The following is a 12500-nucleotide window of genomic DNA, read 5'->3' as shown; positions in this document are numbered from 1 at the left end:
GAGGGAATAGAGAAAGCCAGTCGTCCACACTGTTCTGGGTTACTCACCTGAAGAGTCCTTGTATCCTGAGTATTCTGAGCTCCACTGCCGTCCTGAGGAAACAGATAAAAGCCAGTCACTCATGCTGCTCTGAGTTATCGACTTGAAGACCCTCTTAGTCCGAGTATCCTGAGCTCTACTGCTATCTTGAGGTAATAAAGGAAGCCAGTCGTCCACGCTGTTCAGAGTATTCTGTGTCTTACCGCTGTTCTGCAGAAACAGAGCAAGCCAGCTCCTCCCGCCGTTCGGGGTACTCACTTGAATACCCTCCTAGTCCGAGTGTCCTGAGATCTACTGCTGTCCTTAGGTAATAAAGGAAGCCAGTCGTCCACGCTGTTCAGAGTATTCTGTGTCTTACCGCTGTTCTGTAGAAACAGAGCAAGCCAGCTCCTCCCGCCGTTCTGGGTACTCACCTGAAGACCCTCCTAGTACGAGTATCCTGAGCTCTACTGCTGTCCTGGGGTAATAAAGGAAGCCAGTCGTCCACGCTGTTCTAGGTTACTCACCTGAAGAGTCCTTGTATCCTGAGTATTCCGAGCTCCACTGCCGTCCTGAGGAAACGGATAAAGCCAGTCACTCACGCTGCTCTGGGTTATCGACTTGAAGATCCTCATGGTCAGGGTATTCTGTGTCCTACCGCTGTGCTGAAGAAACAGAGCAAGCCAGCTCCTCCCGCCGTTCTGGGTACTCACCTGAAGACCCTTCTAGTCCGAGTATCCTGAGCCCTACTGCTGTCCTTAGGTAATAAAGGAAGCCAGTCGTCCACGTTGTTCTGGGTTACTCACCTGAAGAGTCCTTGTATTCTGAGCTCTACTGCTGTCCTGAGGGAATAGAGAAAGCCCGTCGTCCACGCCGTTCTGGGTACTCACCTGAAGATCCTCCTAGTCCGAGTATCCTGAGCTCTACTGCTGTCCTGAGGTAATAAAGGAAGCCAGTCGTCCACGCTGTTCTGGGTTACTCACCTGAAGAGTCCTTGTATCCTGAGTATTCTGAGCTCCACCGCCGTCCTGAGGAAACGGATAAAGCCAGTCACTCACGTTGCTCTGGGTATTCGACTTGAAGATCCTCATGTTTAGAGTATTCTGTGTCTTACCGCTGTTCTGAAGAAACAGAGCAAGCCAGCTCCTCCCGCTGTTTTGGGTACTCACCTGAAGACTGCTACCTCCTGAGCTCTACTGCTGTCCTGAGGGAATAGAGAAAGCCAGTCGTCCACGCTGTTCTGGGTTACTCACTTGAAGAGTCCTTGTGTCCCGAGTGTTCTGAGTTCTACTGCTGTCCTGAGAGAACAGAGAAAGCCAGTCCCTCACGCTGCTCTGAGTTATCGACTGGAAGATCCTCATGTTCAGAGTACTCTGTGTCTTACCGCTGTTCTGAAGAAATAGACCAAGCCTGCTCCTCCCGCTGTTCGGGGTTGCTCGTCTGAGGACCCTTGGGCGCCGAGTATCCTGAGTCCTCTGGTCGCTCTGAAGAAAAGAGAGTTTTAGTTCTCCCGTCAGTTTTTCATGCTGATGCCATTTTAAGTATGTTTTAATATCCAATAAAGTCACTTGATTTATCTTATCTTGTGTCCTGTATCGTGGTGTCCCTGTGGTGTAGCTCCTCAGAGTGGTAGTGGTGCGGGTGGTGGACCACCAGGCTCTGTCCCCACCCCGGCCTGTGACAATAGCACCAGGGAACGTTTGTGCCGGAACACGCCTCCTCTTTTCCCTGAACCACCCCCGGGAGCGCAAGTTCATTCCCTAATTTACGACGTGCGTCTGTGGAGGGAAGAGTCCGCTGTGCGTCGGGTTATATCCAAGACTTCAGTCATAAATTAGTATTAATATTGATAGCATCACTGGTAGCTTCGTTGCTAACTCACTGTCCATCTGTTAAAATGGCGAATATATCAGATGTAAGTAGTCTACCTTTTGGTGCAGGTGAGGACACATTTGAGCTGCACGCACTGCAGTCTGAGCTGGAAGCTGTTGAGAAACAGATCCACGACCTTTTATTGAGACAGGCCGAGCTGAGAGACCGGTGTTTGGCTCTTGAAACATCACGCGCCGATGCACACAAATCAGTGTTTAACGTTACTAACCCGCTGACTCCGACCGCGTCTACTCCGTGCGTTCCTCAGCATCGGTCGCGATCAGCCATGGTCTCGTTCACTCCGGCTCCAACACGCCACCACGAAGCCTGGGTGGTTCCGCAGCGGAAGACGCGAGTCAGGTTTAGACCAAGACTTTTTCCGACCCTCCCGGTTTTCGAGTTATCCACACAAAACCGCTTCTCCCCTCTACGCGAAACAGAACGCGATGCTGTGATCATCGGCGATTTCATCGTTCGGCACGTACACGCTACGTTAGGTAAAAGTAAGGTGCAAAGTCACTGCTTTCCTGGTGCTCGTGTTTCTGAAATCGCTGCTCGCGTTCCCGAGATCCTGAACGGTGACGAGCGCGTCGGAACTGTGGTCCTGCACGCGGGAGTGAACAGAAGGAATCTAATCGATATGGTACGCAGCACATCGCCTGAAACAACGATCATTGTGTCAGGACCGCTTCCCACGTACCGACTAGGCTAGGGCATGAAAAGTTCAGCAGATTATTTGCGCTAAATGAATGGTTAATGTCATGGTGCAATGAGCAGAAACTGCTCTTTGTAAATAATTGGAATCTGTTTTGGGAGCGTCCTAGGCTTTTCCGTGCTGATGGCTTACACCCAAGCAGATTCGGAGCGGATCTTCTGTCAGATAACATCTCCAAAATGTTAAATACCCTTTGACTAGTAACCAAAAGTCCAAATCATAGTCTCTGCTGCACCAATTCAACTGATATAAATACTAGTGTAGAACATTGCATAGAAACCGTGTCTATTCCTCGTTTAGTGAGATCAAATAATAAATCTAATGCAGGATCTAGGAAAAATCTAATTGTTATTAAAACAGAAAATGTTGCTATTAGTAAACAAAAACTATTTCTAAAGCTAGGTCTTCTAAACATTAGATCACTCACACCTAAGGCAGTTATTGTAAATGAAATAGTCACAGATAATAGCTTCGATGTACTTTGCCTTACTGAAACCTGGCTTAAACCAAATGATTATTTCGGTATTAATGAGTCTACTCCTCCTGGATACTGTTATAAGCATGAGCCCCGTCTGATTGGTCGTGGCGGAGGTGTTGCAACCATTTATAAAGATATTCTAAATGTTACTCAGAAAACGGGTTATAAGTTTATTTCATTTGAAGTACTTGTACTAAATGTTACGCTCTTAGATGTTAGAAAAACATCCCTATTATCTCTAGCCTTGGCTACCGTATATAGACCGCCAGGGCCTTACGCTGATTTCCTAAAAGAGTTTGCAGATTTTCTCTCAGACCTATTAGTCAATGTCGATAAAGCATTAATTGTTGGAGATTTTAACATACACGTAGATAATCCAAATGATGCGTTAGGAGCTGCGTTTACAGATTTATTAAATTCATTTGGGGTCAAGCAAAACGTCACAGGACCAACACATCGTCTTAATCATACACTCGATTTAATTATATCACATGGAACCGATCCAACCGATATAGATATCATTCCAAGTGATGAAGTCACTGATCACTACATGGTAACTTGCATATTATGTACTGCTGTAATATGTCATGCGGCGTCGCGTTATCAACCAGGCAGAACAATCCTCCCATCCACCATAGATAATTTCTCAAATTGCTTATCTAATCTGTCTCAGCTGCTGCCTGAACCCAAACAAACAGATGAACTAGAAGAACTAACTAGCACAGTTACCCCTTTTCCACCAAGGCAGTGCTGGTGCCGGTTCAGAGCCGGTGCCTACTCGCGAACCAGTTCTTTGTGTTTCGACAGCCAAAGAACCGGTTCTCGGCCAGGAAAATTGGTTCCAAAGCGGCACCAACTCTTTGCTGGACTAGAACCGTTCTTTAACCACGTCATGCTGGAGGCGGGGTTATTGTCGAACTTCTTCTCGAACGTAACCTCCGTCCGAACAGCACAAATGTGTTCTAAACGTCTTCTTCTGACCCCAATATCACAGTTTAAAATAATATACAGGGCATCCGGAGACTCTTTCCGCATGTTACAGCATGAATCGTGATATAGCCAGAAACTGCCTGTCTGATGGCTCTCATTGCCACGAGGATGACTTTTTTAACACTTTGGATGATTTTAAAGCAATTACTTGTGGCGTCTGCCAAATGGGCAAAGTTTTTAATCATGTCGAACATAGCCCAATTGCCGTTGGGCAAACATTTATTTGTGAGAACTGCAAACGCATCGCTGAACTACAAGAATTGGTAATCGGGCTGCAGGAAAAGATACAAGAAAGAGACATTATAATTTCAAAACTTCGAGGAAATCAGAAACAACTGCTTACTATTAATTCTACGCTGGTTGAAGATGATGATTCACCTCCGGAGAAAATGGTCTCTTCCACTCCGTTGGTCAACAGCTGGACGAATGTTACAAGGAGAAAACGCAAAGCTGGCAATTCTCTTTTAATACCCCCTGGAAAATCCCTGTTTCGTCCATCTCCAATATCGGAGGTTGATCCTGTCCCAGTTCAAAACCGCTTTGCTTCGCTGTGCGACACTCAGGAAATGAACATGGGTCCATTGGATCCTACCTCGGCCATTTACAGGGAAAACACATTGTGCAGTGGAGAGCGAGAGCGAGATGACCCAGGTTTGTTTTCGTCTTGTGTTTCTCCTGGGCTTCGTAAAGCTGATTGCTCAGTTCGGCCCAAAGAAAATATCAACAACACGTTAATTGCAGCAGCTGGTATGCCTCGTCGCACTCAACTTACACCAAGCACAGTTATTGCTGGAAGTTCAATGGTTCGCAAAGTTAAAGTCCACAATGCAAGAATTCTCTGTTATCCTGGAGCAAAGGTAAAGGATTTAATTGCAGTATTTCCTACAATTAACAAGCAACTCCCTAACATAGAACGATTTGTTATTCATATTGGCTCTAATGACGTCATGGACAGAAGCTCACAGATTCTAAAGAAAGACTTTATAAATCTACTTGGCCTTATCCAAGAAGTAGGGATGCTACCTGTTGTTTCCGGTCCTATTCCTTCTCTTCGTACAGAAGGTGAGAAATTCAGCCGTTTGTGGTCTCTCCATGTATGGTTACAAAATTATTGTCAAGAAAATGGATTTCCCTTTGTTGATAATTTTGATTCTTTTTGGGGAAAATATGAACTTTTTAGTCGTGATAGGTGTCATCTAAATGAAAAAGGGGCTCACCTACTGTCTTCTCATATTGACTTCCCTCTGAACAATATCAGTTGAAGGGACATTGTTAGGACATCTAAATCAAAATTGGATATTGACAATATTAGCTGCTCATTAATCAATACACAAATGGTCAGATGTGGTACTACATTGCATGATAACACCTCAAATCTTGGGCAAGTAATCCCTACCATAATTTCAACGCGCTTTTCACATAGACCTTCAGATACATTTGGGCTTTCTAGTTATGCTATGCATAAAAATCTCATACGTATTAATTTATCTAGCAATGTAAGCACTTGTAATTTGCCTATATTAGCTCCTTTACAAACATCATATTGCCCCTCTGATTTTAAAACAAGACAAGGTCTTGGGTTTATGCACATAAATGTTCGAAGCATTATCCCTAAATTTGACATGCTAGACTTGTGGGTAAATGATTCTAAACCCGACATTTTAGTGTGCTCTGAAACCTGGCTTAAATCATCTGATGGTGATGATGTTATTGCAATTAATGATTATAATGTCTTTAGATGTGATAGAGAAAAAAAGGGTGGAGGTGTCTGTATGTATGTGCATAAAGATTTTAAGGCCATAAAATCTTTTAGTAGGTCTGTTTCTAAACAATTTGAGCTTCTTGTTATTAATGTTGAAATCTTTTGTAATGTGTCTGTCTCTGTTGTTGGAGTTTATCGCCCTCCATCTGCTACACATGAAGCAGTCACTTCTATCTTTGAATTACTTATCCCTTTTTTAGAAAATGAGATTGTGATACTTGGTGATTTTAATTTAAATTGGTTATCCCCTTCTTCTGCTTATTTTAGAACAGCTTGTGTTGATATGAACTTGTCACAATTGATCATGGAACCTACTCGAGTTAATTTAAAAGACCCTTCAAGATCAACTCTGATAGACTTAATCCTTACGAATAATCCTCATAAATACCCTCATAGTGGTGTCTTTGCTATGGACCTTAGTGATCATTCTCCTATAGTCTGTGTTAGAAATACTAAATTAATTAAAACTAAACCCCGACTCGTTACAAAAAGGAGTTTAAAAAATCTAGATAATGAAGGATTTCTTTGTGATCTTTATTATTCTGATTTATCAAGTGTTCTTAATATTTCAGATGTGGAACTGGCTGTTGAAACATTTAAAAGTATTTTTAATTCAGTGGCAGACAAATATGCTCCTATGAAGACATATAGAACTAAAGACAGGATAAACCCATGGTTCACTACAGAACTTTCAGAATTATTGCAGTTAAGAAATAAAGCTTGGTCTAAAGCCAGGCAAACTGGACTATGTAGTGACTGGCTTACATTTAAACAACTCAGAAACAAGTGCACCATCTCTGTGAAAAAAGCAAAATCAAGTTATTATTTAAATACAATTTCTAGTAGTCAAGGTGATCCGAGTAAATTTTGGAAAGCCATAAAATATCTAAAACGAAGTTGCCACTCCTCTCTGCCTAATACGATTACATTTCATTCTAAAACTGTAAATGACAAAATTGAAATATGTGATGCGTTTAATCAACATTTTGTTACAGCTGGAAATTTGTTTGAGGGTGGAATTTGTAATGATGTGGTGCTCCCAGAAAGGTCTGATTGTGTAGCTAGAACCAAGTTAAGAGAAACAGCTCTCTCTTCCAATATTTTGTCAGATGAAGTTATGAATCCATCTTTTTCATTTCAGCGGGTTAGCTACGAGGAAGTTTTCAAAGCTCTTCTAACTATTGATATAAAAACTGCTCCTGGAGCAGATGATCTTAATCCCTGTCTTTTGCAGCTTGCTGCAACTATTATTGCTGAGCCACTTGCCCACATTTTTAATTTATCCTTGTTAACAGGAATAATTCCTAAGGTTTGGAAGATGGCCCTGGTACGTCCACTTTTTAAATGTGGTGATCCCAAAGATTTAAACAATTACAGACCTATTTCAAGGCTTTCATGTCTTGTGAAAATATTTGAGAAAATAGTAAATCTGCAGTTGCGCTCCTTTTTAGATGAACATTGCATTTTGAAATCATATCAGTCAGGTTTCAGACCTGGTCATAGCACCACCTCTGCTGTTACTCGGGTACTGGATGACATTATAAGTGGTATAGATAAAAAGAAGCATTGTGCAGCCCTGTTTATAGATCTATCTAAGGCCTTCGACACTGTGGATCATTCTTTACTTCTAAATAGACTTTCATCAATTGGACTAGACTTGGTGGCCTGCAGATGGTTTGAAAATTATCTGACAAATAGAACTCAGTGTGTTTCCACTGATGGTGTCAAATCTGGTTTTCTTGAGCTTTTGAAGGGCGTTCCGCAGGGATCGATTTTAGGTCCAGTTCTTTTTTCTATTTATATTAATAATATTGGTTCAGCTATAAAAAATTGCCAACTCCACCTCTATGCTGATGATACAGTTATTTATGCCGTTGCCCCTACAGCTGACCAGGCCCATTTAGAGCTACAATCGGCCTTTACAGCTATACAGAAGGTCTTTGTTGAATTGAAACTGGTAGTTAATGAAGGTAAAACCAAGTACATGCTCTTTTCAAATAAACAACAGAAAATAGGTGATGATTTATGTTTTTCCACATTGGATGGGGCCTCTATCGACCGTGTTAATGTTTATAAATATTTGGGGATTTGGATTGATGACAGACTCTCATTTAAAACGCATGTTGATGAGTTGGTAAAGAAACTAAGAGTTAGAGTAGGTTTCTTTTATAGAAATAAATCTTGTTTGACTCTAAATAATAGAAAAAAATTAGTTGAATCTACTTTTTTATCTGTCATTGATTATGGAGACACAATCTATATGCATGCCCCTGCTTCTGTTCTAAAACCTCTTGAAGCTGTATATCATAGTGCCATTCGTTTTATTACAGGGGACAGGTTTAGTACCCATCATTGCATACTTTATCAGAAAGTAAATTGGCTGCCCTTAAAATCTCGTAGAGACATGCATTTTGCACTTTTTGTGTACAAAGCTCTTTTGCACAAATTACCATCTTATATTAATTCACTTTTATCTGTTAGAAGGTCTGGTTATCAGACCAGAGCTCAGGGATGGCTATTACTACAGATCCCAAAGATCTCCTCTGAATTGGGTAGATCTGCTTTCAGTTTTTATGCCCCTCACTATTGGAATGAATTACAGTGTACTTTTAAACTGGATGATCTGATGCCTTTAAACCATTTTAGACGTCTGCTTAAGGATCATTTTATTACTGATTGTGTTTGTTTTCTGTGATTTGTTTTTGCTTTCCTTTTAATTGCTTTTAAATTATTTAGCTTGTTTTACTGTATATTGCACTCTTGGCTGTATTTGTGTTTTTTTGTGTGTTGACCTACACAGGTCGTTGCTGTAAATGAGAACTCGTTCTCAGTCAACTTACCTGTATAAATAAATATGAAAAAAAAAAAAAAAAAAAAAAAATATAGGATCGCAAAGCAAGGAGAAACATTTGCAGAAAGACGATGTATTCCGCCATTGTAATTGTTATGTTTGAATTTGGCGCAAGTGTTTCTAGGAAAGCTAAAGGGGGTCGCACACCGAGCAGCTCAGCTCAGCGACGCGCCGTGTCTTTTAAATTCGAACGCATTATTCTCTAGAAGTGTACACACACCGGCGGTGCCTTTCGGCGTCTGTCCGCGGCGCCCAGCAACGGCTCAGGACCGTGTTCAAAATCCTGCCGCGCAACAGAGCGCCATTTAACCGACGTTACATAGTTTTATATTAAATTTGCATGTGTCTCATATCGTAGTTAATGTATACTGACTTCACCCTGTGCTGCAAGTTTTATATTCATTTACAGAAATCAGAAAATTGCTGATGTTATTGGATTTGCAGGTGGTGTACACCGACTTAAGACGTAGCCTATGGCAACGTACACAGTGATGACGCCGTTCGCTGGGCTCTCTAGTCAGTGGAAAAACAAACAGGTTCTGAGAAGGTTCGCAAGTTGAACCAACTTTGAACCAGCACCAGTTCCGAACCAGTTCTTTTTTGGTGGAAAAGGGGTATATGAGCACCATTCTCTCTAGAACATTGGATGTGGTTGCACCTATTAAATTAAAAAAGGTCAGAGAGAAAAATAAAGCACCATGGTATAACAATACTACGCATGTTTTAAAGAGAGAAACCCGTATTTTAGAGCGTAAATGGAAACAAACTAATTTAGAGGTCTTTAGAATCGCGTGGAAAGACAGTATGTCACGTTATAAAAAGGCCCTAAAAGCGGCCAGGGCTGAGCACCTCCGCAAACTAATAGAAAACAACCAAAACAATCCAAGGTTTTTATTTAACACCGTGGCTAGACTAACAAATAAACAGACGTCACCCGAACAAAATATCCCGTTACAGTTCAGTAGTAATGATTTCATGAACTTCTTCACTGAGAAAATAGAAAGCATCAGAACCACAATTGTAAACGTTCAATCTTCAATCGCGCCTTATAATTCAGCTTCAATTATCACCCCGAAAGAACAATTACAGTGCTTTACAACTATAGAACAAAAAGAGTTAAATAAACTTATCACTTCATCTAAAACAACAACATGTTTATTAGATCCTATACCAACTAAACTACTGAAAGAAGTGTTACCTGTAGTGGAAGAGCCTCTCCTCAATATTATTAACTCGTCTTTATCTTTAGGTCATGTTCCAAGAACATTTAAACTGGCAGTTATAAAACCTCTCATTAAGAAACCACAATTAGATCATAATAATCTAGCAAATTATAGACCCATTTCAAATCTTCCATTTATGTCTAAAATATTAGAAAAAGTGGTGTCTGCTCAACTGGGCTCTTTCTTGCAACAAAATGATATCTATGAAAAGTTTCAGTCTGGATTCAGACCGCATCATAGCACTGAAACTGCGCTCGTTAAAATCACAAATGATTTACTTTTAGCTTCTGACCAAGGCTGTATCTCAATACTAGTTTTACTTGATTTTAGTGCTGCGTTCGATACTATAGATCACACAATACTCTTAGATCGACTACAAAATTATACTGGTGTTCAAGGACAAGCATTAAGCTGGTTCAAATCATACCTATCTGACCGCTACCATTTTGTCTATTTAAATGGAGAAAAATCGATCATAACAGTAAACTATGGAGTGCCGCAGGGATCTGTGTTAGGCCCTCTGTTATTCTCAATATATATGATGCCACTTGGAAATATTATAAGGAAACATGGAATTAGTTTCCATTGTTATGCTGATGACACTCAAATATATATTTCATCACGGCCGGATGAAAACGCTAAATTTTCCAAATTGACAGAGTGTGTTAAAGATATAAAAGATTGGATGACGCGTCATTTTCTTTTATTAAATCCAGACAAGACAGAGGTAATACTTATCGGTTCAAAAAACCGCCCACAAAACCTTGCACAATACAACTTTAACATCATAGGATGTCCTGTTACTTTATCCTCTACAGTAAAATACCTGGGGGTTATACTCGATTGCAACCTGTCTTTTGAAAATCATATTTCATATGTTACAAAAACAGCCTTTTTCCACCTTAGAAACATTGCTAAGCTACGTAATATGCTATCAGTTTCTGATGCAGAAAAGTTAGTTCATGCATTCATAACCTCGAGACTGGATTACTGTAATGCTTTATTAGCTGGTTGTCCTGCATCCTCAATAAACAAGCTACAGTTAGTCCAAAATGCCGCCGCTAGAGTTCTTACTAGATCAAGAATATATGATCATATAACACCGATTTTATCATCACTGCATTGGTTACCTATAAAGTTCTGTATTAATTACAAGGTATTGCTACTGACTTACAAAGCCCTAAACGGCTTAGCTCCAGTCTACACTGTAAAAATAAAAGGTGCCTGGAGGAACCTTTTGGGGTTCTTCACTTTGCCACACTGGCGGAACCGTCTGTAGATCCTCTAGGCACCCTTTAAAGAGGGGCGGTTCTCTGAGGAACCACACAGGTTTCCTGAGGAACTCTTATATAAGGCACTGTGTGGAACCACTGTGGGTGCCTCCAGGAACCAAATTTCAATTTTATTTTATTTGTATTAAATTAATTTCATGTTGTTACTATGGTTACCACCATTAACTTCTATTATAATAAACAAACTGAACCAAATACAAAATAAGAATTGTTTATTACATATTTTAGATCCATTTTAATACATACACTTCCATGCACTTGAAAAAAAAAAGCTAGTAATAGATTAATATCAATGAATACACACACACAAAAAAAAATTGTATAATACATAAGTAACATGAATAATCAACCATGTGTATTACAATAGGCTACACAAGAAAAGACATCTCATCAAAATGCATGGAAAACACATGTTCCATGTAATAAATCAATGTAAAAAATTACAGTTTTGACTAATTAAAAATGTCCATCTTCACTTAATTTTAAAACGTGTTTCAGTCCGCTTGTAAAGTCTGACGTCACTGTTTCCAAGTCCAAAAGCTCTATCAGATGCCAAAAACAAACAACAAACAGTGCTAATATACACTCATTGTGCTGTAATATTCCTGAAAATTAGGATCCTAACCTTTATCTCTATTCCGAAATCTCAGATGGTTAGTTATTCAGCTATTTTGAATCATAAAATGTTGAAGTCTGGGATGCCGTGAGACTGGAGACTGAAATGTACACTATGCCTTTTGAAAAGCTTAAATGTGTGACTTGAATCAACAGTTCCCATAAATGGTTGTTGAGTATTCTCAATATCTAGAAACAAGATAGAGAAAGTAGAAGTAGAGGCTTCGACCCGGAAACAGTATTCCTTATGTCACAACAAGCAGAAAACATTTTCCATTTTAACAGAGTTAAGGTAGAGTAAAATGATCTGTTGTTCTGTGAATGTTCACTGGTGAATTCACTCATTTCAATAAGAATCCACACGATCAGCAATTTTGTCTTTTTGCCTGTGTAATTTCACGAAATTCACAAATGTGATGCACCTTTACTCGCTGCAACATAAAATGCAATCAATTATAAAATCTTCACAAGGGACACGTGAGGTACTTAACGAGTTAGAAAAGTGAAAAGGTGCATCAGCTTCATTTTCTGTTTGCTTTTCCTCTTTTCTGGTGGATGGTCCAGGCACTTCAGTGATTTTCAGGTCTACAGGAGGATTTTTATTCTTGATCAAACTTGTATTTCAGCTTACCGAGATCCCTGCAAAGTACAAAATTTACTGTTAGTAAGGTTATTAAAGTTATT

General features: G+C 40.2%; 1 long non-coding RNA gene across 1 annotated transcript in view; it reads right to left on the bottom strand.

Annotated features, from left to right (window-relative positions):
• Positions 1–11706: 11706 nt before the first annotated feature.
• Positions 11707–12500, bottom strand: part of LOC309503916 — a 2114-nt gene continuing 1320 nt past the window's right edge. Inside the window, exon 3 of the long non-coding RNA XR_014207936.1 lies at positions 11707–12455. This is a non-coding gene — a long non-coding RNA (uncharacterized lncRNA). The remainder of the gene's footprint in view (positions 12456–12500) is intronic.

Source organism: Leuciscus leuciscus (genome assembly GCF_965113295.1).
Source record: "Leuciscus leuciscus genome assembly, chromosome: 7".
NCBI lineage: Eukaryota > Metazoa > Chordata > Actinopteri > Cypriniformes > Leuciscidae > Leuciscus > Leuciscus leuciscus.
The sequence above is the reverse complement of the archived record's forward strand: the minus strand, read 5'-3'. Positions and strand labels throughout refer to the sequence as shown.